This window comes from Molothrus aeneus, chromosome 8, assembly GCF_037042795.1.
Source record: "Molothrus aeneus isolate 106 chromosome 8, BPBGC_Maene_1.0, whole genome shotgun sequence".
NCBI classification, from domain to species: domain Eukaryota; kingdom Metazoa; phylum Chordata; class Aves; order Passeriformes; family Icteridae; genus Molothrus; species Molothrus aeneus.
The window spans coordinates 8,856,702-8,875,358 of record NC_089653.1 but is presented as its reverse complement, the minus strand read 5'-3'; the positions used below and the strand labels follow the sequence as shown (position 1 = coordinate 8,875,358).

General features: G+C 42.5%; 1 protein-coding gene across 20 annotated transcripts in view; it reads left to right on the top strand.

Annotated features, from left to right (window-relative positions):
• Positions 1–18,657, top strand: part of SORBS1 (sorbin and SH3 domain containing 1) — a 157,672-nt gene that overhangs the window by 74,240 nt on the left and 64,775 nt on the right. For all 20 annotated transcript variants that reach the window (XM_066554421.1, XM_066554420.1, XM_066554424.1 and 17 more), the window contains exon 3: positions 3,199–3,305. The gene's annotated coding sequence lies outside the window, so the exon portion shown is untranslated. The remainder of the gene's footprint in view (positions 1–3,198; positions 3,306–18,657) is intronic.

Below are 18,657 nucleotides of genomic sequence, written 5' to 3'. Positions count from 1 at the left end.
AAGCTGTGCTGTCTGCTTGGTTGTGTGTGAGCTCAGGCTGTGAAGTGTGGAAAATTACTGCAAGAATAGCAGCATGCTGAGCTGATGTTTGTGTCTACAGTGGGTTTGTTGGGACTAGGTGTCCTTATCAGGGCTCATAAGTGTATTCTTAGATTTGTCCTTCTGGATCATGCCTGGCCACTGTCTGCAACAAGAAATTTTCTCCTGTTTCTCACATCTCCTGTTTTCTTTTGGCAGTATTCCTTCCTCCATAGGGATGTGGTTTGAGTGTGGCCTGTGTCCAACTCATTTAAGATGTGCCTGGCTGTTGATTTGAAAAAGGGAGAAGAAGCAAGAGAGCTTGATTCTGCACTACCGTAGTATTGTCAGCCAGCATATCAGTCCTTAGCATGGAATAAAACAGCCTCCAGAAACATCTGTAAAATTGTAGACCTTATTACTTTGGTACTTTAGTCTCATCCCCATGGTGTTCCTGCTATTCCCTTCCCATGTCATTCTGAAAAGCCTCTTATACCAGGTTTGGGTACCAGGACAGACTGAGGCTGTCGCTCAGTGCATCAGAAGTACTAAACCACAGTGATTTATTTGTCTTTAAACTCAAAGTGTGTCTAGAGTCAGGGAAAGCCTTAGTTATAAAAATTAAAGGGAAAAAAAAAAAAATAAGGAAGAAAGGTCTACACTCTGCAGGGAAACCTCTTTATTAGCCATGGGGTGAGATTTTGGTTTGGTTTGGTTTTGTGGTTTTTTTTGTTTTCTCTCCATTTGCTTGATTTTCTCACCTGCTGCATTCATTCAAAGTTTCTGTGTGGAACTTGCTTTTTGTAGCTCACTGAGCAGCTCAGTTATCATTGGTGCTGGTTGCTGGCTCCTTATGCAGGCAGTATCCAAGTACCTTTTGTATTATTAGAAACTATTTCATCACACTTTGCTTCTGTGGTGGAAATCAACCTCTTAGAAATAGATAAAGCCAGCACACAGCTGACTACTAACAGAAGTAAAATTAAAACACGTTGAAAACTTCTTGGTATGGTGTCCTTTCTCTCTGACACTCTCAGCTCCCTAATTTTGCTGCCATTGACAGAAAGTGAAGTACTCCCACAGCAGAAGGTATAAAGTTTGTCTAAACTGAATCTTCCTGTGAGTCCTGCATAGATTTTTCAGCAAAAATAGCTTCTTATGGTCCTCCAGGAGCTAAAGGGGTACATATATCCAAGCAAAGTTTGAGCATTTTGGTGTTACTTCTAGGCTGGGGCACAGACCAGTCATAACCTTTGTATTCTCTTGTCTTGCTGAGCTCCCTGGCTATGTGCCAGGTTACAGCCTTGCTTGTAACAATTCTCAGCACCAGAGAAGTTTCTGTCCTTTGGGTTTTGTGCCATTTGCTCTCTCCTCCCCCTTTCAGTCTTGCTCTTAGTCCTTGTGATAGCAGTTCTCTGCTTTGGGCAGCTTTTGGTAGCTGGGACTCTGGCCAGCTTCAGCCTTTTGCCAACTCACAAGGACAAGGCAAGTTGGGAAAGCAAACAAACTGCAATTAATGCCAGCAGGGCAGCTTCTTGTGTTGCAGGAAAACCAGGCTTGACCTTGCCACTGGAATATTGACTCTCTCTTGATGCATACTCTGGACATCTTTATAGAAAATATCTTTCCAGTACTAGCAGTAAGCCTTTCAAATGTGTCCTTTTGCTGATCCCTTTTGACTCGTTGAAGATGGAGAAGCTATTAAACCATTCTCAACAGAAAACTCTAATTTGTTTCAGCTTGTGTTTTCCTAGGACTATTCTAGTTTTGTTAAAAAACTATCCTGGTTCATCTAGGCTCATTGCTTGGGATCTTCGTGGGTTTTGAAAGAAGTCTTGGGGCTTGTAAAAAAATCATATTATTGGAGCTCTGTAAGCATGGTCTGAGATGGCTCCTGTGCCAGGTCCTTGATACTCCTTATGTGTGCTTTTCTCTCTGAGCATCACCTTCTGCTTTCTCTGTGTTGTGTTTCTGCCCTGTGTGCACTGAGAATATCTGACTGGTGAGGCTGGTTGTACAAGGCCCTTGGAGGTCCTGGTCCTGCATTGCTAGTTGAAAGCAATGTGACTTCATTCCCCTCAGAGCTTGAATAAAACACATATGAGGATTTGTTCAGTCATCCAGCACAGGCATCAAACTTTGCTAGTTGGTCTCCTCAACCTCTTCTTGAAGTTCTTGAGTACAGAGAAGTATCAGGAAGGTAGTGTAGAAAAAAGTTGCACCACTCTCTGGAAGATCCCCTCTGTTCACTTGGTACAGCAAGAGCTCAGAGTGATTGGCTGACTAGTTCAGCCTGGTAAATGACATGATTAAAGATGAGGGGTGTCAATACTTACAAGTCTAACTGCAGAGGCATCTCACTACAGCAGACTGCTGTTAATGTTATTGAGTGAAACAATAAAGGTGCACAGCCATCTATCAAATCTATGTCAGATCTTACCATTTAGACTTAACATTGGACTGGAGTTAAATAATTTCATTTAGTAAGCATCAATGCATGGAAAAAATAATTAAATTTTTCTGTGTGAATTCTGCCTCTGTGTCTGTCTAGCTGTGTATCCTAACTAAGGAATTTGTCTGAATACAACCTAATGTGTGTGTTTCTTAATATACATTTACTATCTATCCTTCCTTCTTTATTCCTGGCAGTGGTGAGTTACATTTCATAGTTGCTGTTATCCCTAGTTCCCAGCCCAGGCTTTGTATCAGACAAGCCTATTCACACATCAGGGATAGCAGCAGAGATGTGTGTTTACTTCTTCTTTTTGCATTTTGCAAACTAGTATACTGAATGAAGTGAAATCAACAGTGATTTACATTGGTAAACAGACTGTAGGTTGTAAGGAGGCATGAATATTTGTGCTATTCAGTTTTCCTTGCTGCTCGAGGGGGAATCTCTAACAGAAAGGCAGGAAAACGGATGTGGTTTCAGCCTTCCCTGGAGACAACCATAAATATTGGTTCTCATACAGAGGATGCTGGGATGTGGATCTGGGCAGACTGATGTTTATACTAACTCTGCTATGCTTCCTGCATGGTGAGCAGAGGTAATTGTTTCATCTAAAAGTAGCATTATTTCTATGAATGAATTATTGCTTTGGTACAGCCCTCTCTGTGAATGTGTTAGATAGTGGGATTAATGGCACTAATAAGAATTTTCTTTCTCTTTGGCTTTTGTAGGTATGAGCTGTTATGTAGCAGTTGCATGTGAGGAGAAGGCAGAATACAAGTCGTCGTCAGAAGATCCTGTCCTAAGCTGGGCCTGAAAGTTCATCCAGCTGGCTGGTGTGAGTAGCCTGAAAGGGAGGGGAAGGAGTGCATTACTGGGAGACTTCATCCTGACTTCAGGCACGAAAATCACAGCTGCCTCTATCACTTGTAGTGAAGGAGTTTTCATCCTAGCAGCAACCTACCTGGGTTGTGCAGCAGAAAGCTGTATGGTGGCCAGAGTGCCACTGTATTACAGAGGCTTTTTTTGGTATGTGAGCCAGTCAAAAGCTCCAGTTCTTGAAGGACAATCTCCAAATGCTACTTTTGTGATGATTCATGGATGTATTAGATAAAACGTAGTCCCAGAAAGAATTCACCTTTGCCACCATCACATGTGTTCCTATTTGTGTTTGTGCCATCTGCATTTGTTACATCTCCCTTGTTTATTATCTGCATTTGTGACATCCTTTTCTGTTGATTTTGATGCTAGTGCTAGTAAATATTCTGTGCCTTATTCCAGGTCAGAAACAGATGGAGGTGGTGGGATTTTGGAATTTCCCTTTAGGATGACTGTTCTAGGGAGCCTGCTTGTGATCAGGAGGGCAAAGGTCAAAACACAATTACCAAAGACTGAATTTCTGGCTTTACAGAAATTACACATACAATTCATTTTGGCTACTTCTTTCTTTACCTGGTGTTTGTCTCTATGCCAGGGTCATGGCCATACTGACACTATGATTCTCAAGGGTTGCTTGTGTCTATTTCCTCTGGGGATACACAACCCTTCCAGTGAGGCTGCATCAGCCTCTTACCTGCTGGAGATGCAGAGGCTGTTGTTAGCTGATGGTGCTGTCTTTCATGAATTACTTTTCTCTAAGGAATTAAAGTTCAAGCTGTTGGAGAGGAAGCTGGAGAAACTTTTGGGATGTATGAAGCCAAATTTTATGTCATTCTCCTACTACTGCCTTATGAGCAAAATCACATTGATCCCACTGTTGAACTGGCACAATGGGCTGTTTTACACCCGGCCTGAATGTGAGCCTGTACTAAAAGGGATGGAAGCTCCCCCCCTGTTTTACTGCTTTAGAGGAAAGAGAATATGATGTTTGGTTCTCTTCCAGGCAGAAATACGCAGTCAGGCATTGATCTGGAAAAAGAGCATCTCCAAGAAGCCTTGATTCTCAGAGACATGCCTGGCAGTCACTGTGCCTCATGCTTGGGCTATGGCTGACCTGTGTCATCAGCCAAGTGATGACATCTGCCTCTCTTTCTTCCCCTATTTGTGGTGCCTGCTTAGTCCTACTGGCTGTCATGTGGCACCAAGGCATAGCACATCTGTTCTTCAGGGAGTTCATAGCATTGAGTACCAGGGCCTGAATAGCCCGTATGGGAGTTTGAAGGAGAACAACCTACTCTTTAGCCCCTATTCCAGCTTAGGTGGAGCCCTAAATGGCCCTTTTTACATTACCTTTTTTATATGAGAGAAAGATGCGTGCTACATCAATGCAGTATGCATTGATCTGCAGTGCAAAACAGTTCCAGGCCTGTCAAGATGGACCAAAGGCATGGAAAGGGAAGGAAAATATCTAGCCAGTGCACCAGGAAAGAAAGTTAATCTGTGGAAGCACAGTGGATATATATTGACTGAATCTTTTGTTGTCAAAGGGTGGAAAATGATACAGTCGGTCCAAGGCTCAATAACTGAGAAAAAGTGCCCTTAGTGTACACACAGAACTGTTGGAGAGCCGGTAAAAAGTTAAAGATATACTGATGGCCAGATTTCCCAGAGCCTGCTGGTCAATAACTGCTGCCTTATTCAGTTCTGGAGTTTGTTGCTTTGGGTGAATGCTTAAGGTTATTCAGACAAGCTGCTGTAAGGTGTAACAAGTCTTCTTTCACAACTTTCCCTTGGGTCAGAGCAGAATGTCTTCTAGAGGAAGGTGTTGCCCAGAATGTACTTTTGGTTTCAGCTGGTTGATCACACCACCTCTCCACTGGCTCTGCCCATCAGAGACTGTAATAGAGGTTTAAATGATGCAGCACTGTGCCAGAAACCAGGGCAGCAACAGTGAATTTAAAGAAATCAGGAAAATGGAGTTTTCATTTTTTCCATTGAATTTTTGGGAACAGATGGAGCGTTGATGAGGCAGAGATTCTGGAAGGGACTGTGTGTTTCAAAGGTTTTCCTTAATGTCTTCCCAATCTGCTCATACATTCATAGCTCCTGCCTCTTTGGCACAGGGCAGTTAGTTTAGGATGTGAAAATTTAAACATCCCCGGGCTTCCAGAGGTGGATGTTCCCCACGGCCTGTTTAGCTGTGTTTTTTGGGCTATGGAACTTTTGATGTAAAGGGCCATGGGAGTAGCTCATGGCCTGATGGGCAATGTCTTTGTTTACTTCATTCCAAGTCACTGAAGTGAAGGATCTGGTCTTTCTGGACAGAGACAATGACCCTGGAGCATCTTAACTGAGCACTGTACTGATCCTATTAGGATCAGTCCTGCCTGTTCTAAATGGCCAATGTGTTTTCTTTGGGGTTTTGTGTTTCGTTTTTTTTTCCTTAAATCTGGTTAGAGGCCAAGAAGAATCTAATCAAAGCCCAGCAGTGCACTGAGCAGCAGTCATTACCATTATTTAGTCATCCAGTTGCTGTTTCTTTGCTGTTACAAGAAATGTTTGTGTTGTTGGGAGCAGGGATGAGGGAAGATCAGCTTTTCTCTTCTTCCCCTTGGAGAGGTTTAAGGGCTTTTCCTCTCAATGCACGTTTACCAAAGTGTTGCTCTTTGAAGACAGATTTAAAGTATGGCCTTCAAAACTCTGTGACAGCCACAGTTTATGGGAGAGGAATCAAAAAAAAATTTAAACCATCATTAATTCCTGAAGGAAATGACTTTCGGCTGTGAACTGTGAAATATGATTACTCTCTCATTAGCTTTCATAGTTACAAATGTAACTGGCCAGCTGGCCGAGTTAGAATCTACATTTCTCCTCAGCCTGGCTTTTTGGGCAGGATTTTTTCTTATTAATGACACACAGAGCAAATACGTTTGACAGAACTGCTGGGACTTCATTTCCGTGAATGCCCAGGCTTGTCTGCTGGAAGACGTGTTGCTTCTTTTGGCTCTGCAGTTCTGTTCCTGGAGAACAGAAAATCAGCTGTGGGTAGCCTGATTTGATATTCATTTGTCTTTAGCACTTAGGGTGCAGGAAAAAGCATTGCAAGAAAATACTGAGATGGAGAGAGAGCACAGTTTAAATTTTCTTTTCTGCTTCTACAAGTTCTCTTCTTTACCACATTGCTGTGTCTCCTTTTTTACTCTCAGCAACTTAACAAATCACTGTCGTTGGAAGAACCAGTTAACTCAGGTGCTGGCACAGAGATTTTGCTAGTGTCTGAGTATTTGGGGTCTAAAGAAAAATGAGAGAATTTTGCAAAATTCAGCTTCTTTCTGTGTCATATAGGAGGTGATTTTTGACCTGACACTGCCTTGACGTTCATTTAAGCTCTACAGCACAAAGGTTAAGAGCAGTGGTGAACAGCTGGTGCCTTTACAGAGGCTTTTAATATTGATTGGGGTGTATTCTTGTTGCCTTCACAGTCAGCAGTGCCTTTCATTGACTGAGGTGCTGGTTGGATCAGCAAGCACAGCTCTGGCCTAAAGTAAACTTAGGAAGTGCCTTTGTCCTTTTATAGTAGAAGAACACAAGCCTGGGTTCTCCTGCCACAAGCAATCCAGTGATCATTGAGTCCCTTGTATCCCACACCCCAGTTTGGCACATATGTGGCACATATGCCACAAATCCCAGCGTGCAAGTTTTGCTTCCATTTTGTCTGTGTGTACGTGGCAGCAGAGGGCACAAAGGGCTGGAGATGCTTATGTGTAGGTGAGGATGCAGGCTTTGTCAGTCTCATTCTGTAACTGCCATTTATTTCCTAGGACTTTCCTTAGAGTGAACATAGCTGAGCCCCAAGTTTTTCCCTTATAGTGTTGCAGTCAGCACGTCCTGAATTCCACAAAATTGCTTGGACCAGGGTCAGCAGATATTCTAGGAAGAGGAGCAAGGTTATACTTTCTTTTATGCATGGGAGTTAAAATAGGTCAGCAGATCAGTAGGAGCTGGAAAAAATGTTCTACTCAGGTGCCTGCTAACCAACTCATCACTCCAAGCTTGTGCTGGTGTAAGAGAGTCTGTCTACCTCCTGTGGAGTTTGGCAGTCAGACAACAACAGCAGCAGGTGCCATGCCTCTCACTGAGGTTTCCCTTAAGATGCTTCAGATCCTAAGTGCAGGTAAACTGGGATCCTACCAGGTGGTATTTCATTCTGTTTTAAATGGGGCATCACTGATCTCCAGTACAGCCCTAATTTTCAACAGCCAAAAGGGACACTAGGACAGTTCTTCAATCTTCAGCAAGGAAGACAAATTTTGCATTTGTTTTTCTCAGCCATTTGAGAAAAATTTTTAGCACTTTGTTTTGTATTATCTGCTGGTCTCTCTCTATGCTTAGCAGGTTATGTGCTTTCACTGATTAGTACATACCTTGTTGTTACAAGGACCTCTTGTTGTCCCTTAACTTCTGTCCTGAAGACTTGCTCCTACTGATAGATTAAGTTCCTGTCTAGGGCTCTTAAAAGACCTGTATACACCTTTCTAAGGAATTTTTCTCAGTCTCTGATAACAGTCTGAACCCCTCATGCCATGCAGACTCAGCTAGAAGTGCTTCCTGGGTCCTTGTGCCATTGGAAGGAGGAGCCTGGCAGATTGTAGGGGCTGCTGATGACAGTATTTCATTCTGCAGTGGTGCTGCTTCCCTTGCATTTCAGCTGGGCAGGACTGAGCTGCAGAATTCAGGCTCAGGTCAAGGGGGTCCATGTGTTGGGAGCTTTGAGGCAAGGTGGGGCTCATCTTTTGTAGCAGGGAGGTGCTGTCATACTATCCTAACCACAACCTGGGTGGCTGTTTTGTAACTAAGGAGGGCAAGGATGTTGGGTGAATGAGTTTGTGCTCATTGACAGTACTGGGTGGAACTCTGGCAGCAACGTGTTATTTTGGCTGAATTTTGTTTTGCAATTCAAACCCTGGAACTGAACTAAAAGCACTAGCATGATGTAAGCTTGCTTGCCTTCCTCCTCCATCTGCAGAATGAAGTAACTTCAATAACTTTTGTTTAGCATTTCCCAGATCTATCAAAAGTACCTCCTTTTCTAAACTGCACGTCACAGCACCTCTGCCTTCTTCTGGTAGCTGGAAAGCCTAGTCCCACCGCATATTGGGGTGGCATAAAAGAACTAGTATAGCTGTGTGATATTTACCAAACTAAAAAAAAACCTGCTTGGATTGTGCAACAGAACTTTTCAGGGTAGCTTATAACTGGTAAAATTACTCCCTCCAGTGAAAACAGGTTTGTCCAGTGGCCACTAGAGCAGGTGTCCAGAATATCCTGGAACCAACATCTACTTCTGTTACGCCAAAGACTTCCTTTGTTGAAAAAAATGAATCTGTTCCTTTTTGCTATTTCCTTCCACCACCACGGTGAAGTTATCTTTCACAAAGACATGGTATTATGGGGAAATACACAGCAGAGCTTGTGCAGCAGCAGATACCAGGAAAATTGCAGTGCACTGTACATTAGTACAGTGGGTTGATGGTAAAACATCAACACTTCATAAAGTTTTTTTATCCTGCACTCAAGGTTGACTTTAGAAACAGCCAAGCATTGTGGCCCTGCAGCCAGACAAAGTTTGGTCCTCTTCACCCAGGTGGAATTCAGTGAAAATTCTGTTTTCCATTCAAGTGGTGTCTGTAACAGAAACTCCTCCCAAGCTGTTTGAAGGTCCTCTAAGCTGGTTTCTGCAAAGACGAGCAATGTTTCAAACCCCATCTTGATCTGACCATCCTAACTTTGGACCTGAGCCAACTTCTGGATCCTTCCTTACTTTGCCTCTCCCTAGGTGCCATGCTTTCATTCACTACCTGTTATTTTTACAGTATGTTTTTTCTTAATCACTGTCATTTTTGTTACCTGAAGACAAATTATCAGGGGCTTGTTTATAATCCCCTGCTACACAGCAAATACAGCTTCCAGCTGATCTGCTCTCATGTGGTCCAGGCTTCACAAGAGACATGAAGGAGATCAAGGATGTTGTCCTTGGGTTCTGATGGGTATCTCCTGTTGCATACTGTGTAAACTGTGTTTCATATTGTGTAAATAAGTATGTTTCAAATAATTGGAGTTGGTGATGACTGCACAGCTTACTTTGGAGAATATGGGGGTTTTTTTTTTGCTTTTCTGGTTTGTTTTTGAGAGCCACATGGGCTTAGGGTTTTTTGTTTGGTTGATTGGTTTGCATTTTTTTTGTAAATAGGAGAGTAGAATCTGACTACTCAAAACATACAAATTGTTTTCCATCGCCCTTTATTCTGACTGTTGATATGTCTGAAATGACCCTCTTCCTCCACCCAAACCAAACACACCTCAAATGTAAAGGGACTAGAACCTAAACCCAGATCCAGGCCTGAGTTTTGCTAATAGTGTCTGTAATCTGCTGTGGTAGATGAAATCAAAAACCCAGGTACAAGCTCCCCAACATTAGTCTTTGGGATGTGGTAGTAAATGTGGGCTCCAGAGCCCTTTGTTTACTTTGATTAGAACTATCATTGCCATGTTCACACTGAGGTTTGGGATTGGTCTTCAATGAAGTAAAATAGAGCAGCCCTGCCTGGCCCCTTAGCCAATATACCAAGTTGGAGTTATGCCTATTTTGGTTTACAATGAAATGCTTCATTTGGTGGGAGGTAAGTATTGGGATGGTAAAGGATTTACTGGGGAGGGAAAAAGAAGAGCTTGTGTTGCTGAGTCAGCGTTTGACAGAGGATCAGTGTGGGTTTATATGTGTAGGTATTTGGAGACCTTTATTCTGTGTCCTTGGCTAACATATTACTGAAAGAATCAGTAGTGTAAGCTTTGACCTACAGAATCAGTTTTGCTCTATGCCCTTCTGCAATCAGCAACTCTTGCCATCTGTGTTGCTTTCTAGGTCTCATTTGAATGCTGAGATTCTCGTCTTGCAATCATTTTCAGTACATTTTATCAGTCTGTAAGTTTGGCAGCAGATCAATGTCTGTACGTGTGTATTTGAGGAATCAAAATCCAGGGACAGGCTCCAAATAGAGACACATTGGAGTGTCAGTCATGAAAGCCAGTGCTGGTGACAAAGGATAGTACCAAGAGGCTTAGGGGCCTCCAAATTATTTCCTCTATTAAATTACCACTTGGTCTTGCATGAGGCAGCCTCCAGGGGCTGAGTTGATGAAGTCTTTGTCCCATTTGTTTGTGTTGTAGACATTGGCTGTGGAAGGAAGGGTGATTCTGTGCTGCAATTTGCATTCTGACTAAAGGGCTGCCCAGGCCTGGGGATGTGAGATACTCCTGCTCTTTTAAAAGCTACCATCACCTCCTCTCCATGGCAAGTTTTAGGTTGCCAAGCCACACTGTGGTGGGGGCACTCCACTCTCGGGACACCCTAGTACTGCTGATGGCTCAGAAACTTCTTTGATGCCTGTTACAATGCTCAAGGAGTGGGCATATAATACGTAGTAGCCATACAAGCAGTTAGTTTCCCCTTGTGTCATGTCAGGTATTTATGCTACAAATCTCCCCAGCCAAGAGCAGAAACTTTAGCTGCCCCTTCAGCTCCTAGACAATGAAATAGGATCTGCCATGTCCAGTGCTAATGAAAATTTTCCTTCCTAGACAAGTGGATGCTGCCTGATTTGAAAAAACCAGAAAAGTGCTTTTTCAAGTACTTTCCCTGTAATTTAACATCCCTTCAAGGTCTCTCTGTCACTTCACTTTTCAAGTGCATCCCAATGCTACCCTGGAGCGTCACCTCCAACCTTTTTCTCCTTCCCTTCCCCAGCTCCAGAGCTGCAGGAAGAGACAGTGTCCTTGGTGATGACAGTGGCAGGGGAGTGACAGGCAGGCTGGGTGGGGGTGGCTGTTGGTGAGCAAGCCTAGTGACAGGATGGGGTGACTAAGAACCAGCTGGCTAATTAAAGCACAGCAGTAGGAGGAGCAAAGTATTTAAGGGTGCCAGAGAGAAAGAGAGATGTCTCCACAAATTTCTTACACTTCAGCAGCCAAGTGACTGGGCAACACAGTGAAAGGTTTTCTTAACTCTTTCGTGCCTCTCATGGAGTGAAATCAAGAGACTAAGAAAATGGCTCCATTGACTGAAAAACCTGAATTGAGGTAAGGACACAAGTGTGGTTTTTAGTCACAGTTACTCACATCTACCTCTGCTAGACCTGCTGTGAGCTGAACTTCCAGAACTTTATATGACTCTGGTGTATGCTAATATACACTGAGTGGGTAGGTCTGGTGGGCAGTGCACACTGATTTTCAGAATGCTGCTTTCATTTGGATAGGTATTTCTGGTTGCTGATCAGGCAAAAGAGGCAAATCAAGGTAGTCATTACATGGGTCTGTGTTCTCATTAAGGGAAATGGGCATGTCCTTGCCTCCTTGCCCTAGTGACTGGATCTTTCTCCTAATTATTTTTATGGGAAAAAGAAATTGAAAGGAGCTCCTGAATGAAGATTCTGAGGCAGCTACTTAAGCGGAAAGTGAAGAGAATGGATGTGGAATTCTCAGCAATATATGAATTTGTCACCTGAGGCAGGCGGAGTCAGAGAGAAGTAAAGATGAGGACTGGTTTCTGGAATGTAACTTTCTGCTATTTCTGGAGACACTTGGAATGTCAGACTGTTGCTTCACCCATCAGTTTGGTTTTCTGCAAGTGTTTTCAGTAGTGAGTAGAGAAGCAGACACTGTGTCCTTCCTTCTGACGTGTAGGTGACTCTGGAGGCAGCACAGTCCATCAGGACTAGCAAGCCAGTGGCCAGCCTTCTGAGCTTTGCTGAGACCATTTTGTGTCTGATATCCAGGCAGATAAATATAGTCTCCTAGCAATTTTGCTAGCATAGCAGTGCTCCCAGGTTGGAAGAGGTTAAAGAAAATGACCTTGTCTGATTTCAGCTTGCTTCAAACTAGGCTTGTCAGAGATGTGTTGGCAGTATTGTATGCCTGGCTCCCTGTGTGCTTTGGTTAGACTTAGCTCTGTGTGGTTCTCTGGAGGTTGTTGCAGTTGTTTGTAAAGGAGACCAACTCTCAAACAGATTTTTCTTATTTTGAAACTATAAAAAGCAACCTGTAAGACTGATACTTATAAGGCCCTGTTACACTATGCCAGATCAGCTAGTTATGGATGTTGCATAGGATAGAGGCCTAAATCTTCCATCTTGGTATAAAATAAAACTATCACCTCTATGTATTGAAAAGTATTAGCTGTAGCTTAGTGAGTGTTTGTACAGAGCTTTAGAACAGCTAATGCTAGAAGAGGTTGTAATTAACATTTGGTGTGGCTGCCACAGTGAGCACTCATTCAGGCCTGCACAATTCCTCTGCCTTACACAACTGGAAATCTCAGGATGTGTCTGGAATGGTATAAGGTGATCTGTAGCATTAAAGTATCTAGAGGATCTGTTTTATATCTCAAAGGTGCATCAGAGTCTTCTCTTTACTCTAATATTTATGAAATGTTTGTAAACTGGATTTGAACTTTGAGACACTAGTCATTCTCTGATTAGTATTTCTACTTAATGCAACTTCCTCTTATTTACTACTTTACTGTTTGAGAGTGTGTGATAAAGGTGAAGACAGCCTTTGTAGTCTTTGTTATACAAAGTCATGCAAGAGAAGCTGCTGGATGTTGTTTAGATGATCTAATTGATTTGTATTTATAGAATGCCATTCACTGTAGTAAATGTAGTGCAGTGTTTGTGTCCCTCAATCCTGCAGTCAGCTGAATGGGTTCATTGTTATACATAATTAGGGCTTCTGGAATTTGTGTCTGTTTATTTACAGCAATTGTTCTGCCGAGGCACAAGTGGCCCCATGTCAGAGGTCTGCAGAGAGTTAGGTGCAGTACCCAGAGCACCCCAGCTGCACAGCTCTTACAAGTAGTCTCACAACAACTTGAACTCAATGAATCCTCCATTTCTTCCAGCTGAAGTACAAAGCCAACATCCTCTTGGCTAGGTGCGGTCATTGCAGATTGAAAGATTTTCCTTTTGCAACAAAGGTAAATTGGGTGTCATGGAACGAGTTACCCCCTACCTGTAAATAAATTCCAGTTTCAGCAGTTGTGTGCTCCTTGCCCCAGTTCCTGCGTGAATTTCAGTTAAGTGTCCTGAACAGTCCCAGGCTGTGCTATGCTGTTAAATGTTTACAGCCTTCCCTGGAGCTGGCAGCCTGAGATCTGTGCCCAGTGAGCTCCCTTTTATAGGATGTACATCAGCTTGTTTGTAAAGTGTTTCCTTCTATGAGATGTGATTGTACATATTGCATATAAATCTGAACAGAAATCTCAACTGCTGCTGCTGTCAAGTGCTGTGCTTTGTGTCTTTTGCTAAGATGGAGATGAGACTTTATTTAAAATATCCTGGAAAATGTTGGTTTTCTTTCTGAAGTTTCAAAATATTCATGTGAGTTGCTTGGGCGTATGGGTGTGGCAGAAAGGCATTTGTTTCTTCAGCTGACACCCACGATACATGGGCCAGGGCTACTGTCACCATGTCTCAGCCACCAAATACTAAAGACAGAGGGCAGTCATGACGGACTCAGGAGGAAGTCAAAGCCCAGTCACAATGTATTTGGAGTCTGTTGTCAGGAGAGTCTATTGTCAGGAGAAGAAATGTTTTGACTGTAAGGCAGGGATGTAAGCAGTTTCTTATCCAGAGGGAATGGTGCTAAAGTGCATGTCAAGTCTGCTGTGATCCAAACAACCTTCTGGATGGCTGTTTCTCAACCCTGAGTCTGCAGCAGAGCAGGAGGTGTATGGCTCAAGCAAGAGCCACCTTTCATCCACACAATCTTCCAGGTATAAGTCAGTGTTTTTTAATGAAGGTTTAGTGCCTAGTATGAAATTATTCCAGTCTGTTTCTTTGCAGGGAGGTTCCTATAGACATCAAGTCACTATCTGAACTAGCACTAATCATGGAATTCATTTTAGTATAGAGGTCAGAGGTAGAATGGACAAAAAGAGATAATTTACCTTTTCAGCCTTGCTGTTCAACTGTTGGGCATGTCAGCTGTAGGCTTTGCTCGCTGCCTTTGTGACATTCAGTGGAGTTTAGACTTTGGCCTGCCGACCTTTTAAATTCTTTCACTATTTGCCAGATTTTAATGAGATGGGTAGCAGCATGCTGGCCAATTTCTTTGGGAATGCAATTGCACTTCTGTGGAAGACTCAGAGGTGCAATTGCTTTCTAAAAATGCGTGGATAGGGGTGAGTGCAAGGAGGAGGACCTGCTCAAACAGAAAAATTGTGCTGGTGCAAAACAATTTATCTGTAGCTACTCATGAATATGATTTAGGTCGCAAATGAGAAACAGCATTCATGCCATAAGGGGAATGAGTTCTGGAGCAGGCTTCCAGGAAGAGCAGTGGAGGCGGGAAATTTTAGCAGTTTTAAACTGGAATGTGAAGTGTTCTTGCACAGGGTTGTATGACACAGTTGCCTGCAATAGCATAGGAGTAGGCTGGATGACCCAGGAGATTCTTTTCTGCCCCCTGCTCCACAAGTGGTGACCTTGAACTGAGTCAACTCAGGTTGCAGTAAACTTTGTTTACTCTGAAGCTGATGACTGTAAGATGACTTAGTTCAAAAGCATCTCGGAATTCTTAAAGCTGTAGCTCCTAGTTTACATTTTCTATTTAATTTTTGTTATTTAGAGAGGCACATTCCTTATAAATTGCACAAAAACTGGCACCTATGCCCAGATAATTTAATTTGCTCATTTGGAAGGCAACAGACACGCACTATATTTAAAGGAAAAAAAGGAAGCAGTACTGCATTTGAAATGTGCTGTGTTTGTTTATTGTAACAGCTGTAAGTTCAATTATTTATAAGAATGCCTTATCCAAGCTGGTGTGTAATGATGCCATTTGTTTCATTTAGTAAGCTTTCAGTGCTCTCTCTGTGCTGTCTTAACACTTGCTGAAGAGTGTGTGGAAGCTGTTGTCTTGTACAGAATTGGTGTGATTATTCAATGTGCACTGCTTGCTTACTCACAGGCTTTTCATGACTCTTATTCTTAGGAGCATAATGTCTTCTGAAGGAATGACAGGATGTTCTTTAACCCTTAAAATAAAAATGACAGACAACATATTTCAGTATTCCAGAATAAGAGAATAATGATAGTTGAAAAGAGAGCCGATTGCCTGGGTTAACCTGAGCTGCCTGCTCTATTCTAAGTTTTTTTTTTTTTTCTTGTCACATTTTATATGATGCAAGGTGAGAAGTGCACAGGAGATGTGTTTTTCCAGAAAGTTCCTTTAAGCAGAGGAACATGCTGGTGGGAGGCACTGACTGCAGTGCAGCTCTTTGCCCACTTTCCAGATTTGGGACTCTATATTGCTGACGTGGCTCATTGAAGAGGAGCATTTGTGTCAGGGACACTGATGGCATTGTGAGAAAGGGTCTGAGCCAGGGTGAAACAGGTGAATGCTGCCAGTGATGTGTAAGACCTGACCAGGTGAAAAGTAAGTTTTGCGATTGCTAATCATCCTTTTAGTCTGAAAGCTTGCAATTTTTCTGATAGACTCAAATCATACTTTATACTAATATACATAAGATTTTGATTTTTCATTTAAATGCATCCACAAAACACTTAAAGCTCTTCTTGTATTTAGAAAGAAAACTTTGAAAATGTGAAAAACTTGAAAATGAGAAAAATAAAGGGTCTACATCTCAGGAATATAAGGGACAAACACAGTAAGTTTTGAATGTTCATCTCATGCATAGCAATTGGTTTAAAATGCTATGTGAGTCACCAGAGCTGTCAGTAGTAATATGGGAGGAAAGGAAGTTACTTTTCCCCACACTCATATTAGACCACCAAAAATAACGACTGCCCACGACTCTTAGCTGAGATACCAGTGACCTAAGAGCATATGTCCTTGCTCAGAACTATTAATGAACTGTTTGTTACCCCTGCCTTTGTAGGGGGAGTATTCAAACCTTTAGAGCATGTGAGATAATCCAGACAGGCTGTACAGAAGTGGTTGCCACTTATCTGCATTCCTCCTAAATAGGCTTCTGAACATGCTGCTCTCTTTTCCATACCAAGTAGGGAAAGAACTGCAGCCTTGGAGAAATGTGTTGGGGGTGAAAGGGAGGAAGGAAAAGTTAAACATCCGTCTAGAGGTAGGATTGAACTGACAAGGAGTTGCTGTATGTTATGTATGGACATTGGCATGTTCAGGGTTACAGCTGCTGGTTTATGCCCTGAGGAATTCATTATCTTTCATTGTGTTTTGCATGTGTGCAGCTTTGAAGCCTTTGTTGCTCTGTCTGTTGTTTCAGGAAGGGCACTAATTCCAGTCTGGCAAGGACACACTGGCTAGCTGGTTGGAGCAGGGAGCTGAAAGGAGACATGTAGGGGTTTTGCTTTAGAGTACTTTTTCTAGTATTTTTTTTTTCTTTGCCTGATCTGGCAATAGGGAGTTCTCAGTTTTTAACACTGACATGGAGGACCTCATTCTTGGCTCCCTCTGAAATGCTCCCTTCTGAAGTACTGCTGTGCATACTGTGTGTGTCTGCAGGAACAGCTTGGCCATGAAAGTTCTTGAAGGGAGCAGCAAATGATTCCAGACCCACCTGTTTCCAGGGACAGCCTGTCTGCCCAGCCTGGCAGGGACTAGTCTACCTAAGGATGTACCATCCAAACATCCCTAGCACCCTGGCTTACAGCATGTGCCTTCCCAGCTGGTACAGGCCAATACTTGGATGCACCAGTCCCATGGAGCCAGATGTGTTACCTGGCTGGACTGTCCATCTGATCCCAAGAGCAGCCCTAAGACTGAGATAGGCCTAATAGGACTTCATTTTGTGGTTTGGATCAAGTATGTGGCAGACAGGTAGAATAACTCTGTAGCCCTGATGCAATCAGGTGCCACAGCATGTTCTCAACTCCAAACATGCACTGTAATTTTGTCAATCTAAACAGGAGTTATTTCTACTTGTATGCAGCAGATCTGTGTGCAGATTCTCAGCTGATCAAAATCAGCTTTTAAATGGAGTTTCTGGAGTTAGACCAGTGCAGGGACTTGGGTATGGTTACTCTCACCCTGAGCATGCTGAATCCATTCTGTGTATGGGAACTCGCACTAAGCATGTATTTGAGTGCTTGAAGGAAGCTGATTAGTTTCACAGTAAGTGAACACTGGATGCTTGTTATTTTAATTGAATTCCATAATTGCTAGTAAGTGTGGGGATATGTGGAAAAGTAATTTTTCCAGATCCAATCTAGATCTAATGAGTTTGTACCCATCTTCCATTTAATTTTAGCAATCTTCTTTAATTATTGCTTTGGTTTTTTCCTCAAATCACTTGTTTGTAAAAGGTAATTTAATCTATTAATGCTAAATAGTTATGCTTCTTTTTGGTGTGAATTTTTTCCTAAATGCTTTTCTTAGTGAAGGTCAGTGCTTTGTACTGTAAGCAATGTCAAGACTTGAATCAAAAAGACATGATGGAAATCAGAGTTTTATGGCAGTTGTGATGTCACTGTTTCCAAACAAATGAGACTTTTTAAAAGGGTGAAGCATGTGGTCATGAGTTTAATTGCTCCCTATTGTGGGAGGGGAAGTGTTGCTCTGGCATTGCAATAGCAGTGGACCCTGCCTTTGCCTGGACATTATAGCCAGTAAATTCTCTTTCCTCTCCTGAAAAGATAATATATTGAATTATTTTTGCCCACTCCTTTTTAATCTTGCATACCAGAGGAAGGCATTGCAACCTCTTGGGGATGCTTGGAGTGGAAGAAATTCTGTGTTGACTTGCGTGAAGCCCATGGGGAGGGCCAGTGATGAGTTAAAACACCTGGGTATCAGCAACCTCCTCAGCTTCAGAGAGAGGTTTATCCTAAAGCTGAGATGAGATTTACTGCAGTGTTGCCCCTTCTTGTGCTTCTCTCCTGGCCCATGGAATGACTGGTAGTTATCCCAGTGAGTTAATATGTATCATTTTTCTATGGGTAGAAAAGCACAGAGTTGCTACAAATCTCCTTAAGCTGGATAACATAATTTTAGACTGCTTCTTTTTGATTTGCTTGAACTAAGGCATCTTTCTGGAATGCAAACATACAGAGATCAGAAGGATCATTATTACTAAGTATGTTTGTCCACATTTTCAGGCTGTGTCAACCATTACTATTTCAGGGACTCACATCTAATATGAAATGGTAGAAATAAAAAGCAGATCCTGTATGGGCAGGCAAAATCAGGCAGCCTTTCTAGTTGGACTCAGTTTTTGTTGTTGACTGATTTTATACTGTACTCCCCATTTTACATTGTATTTTACT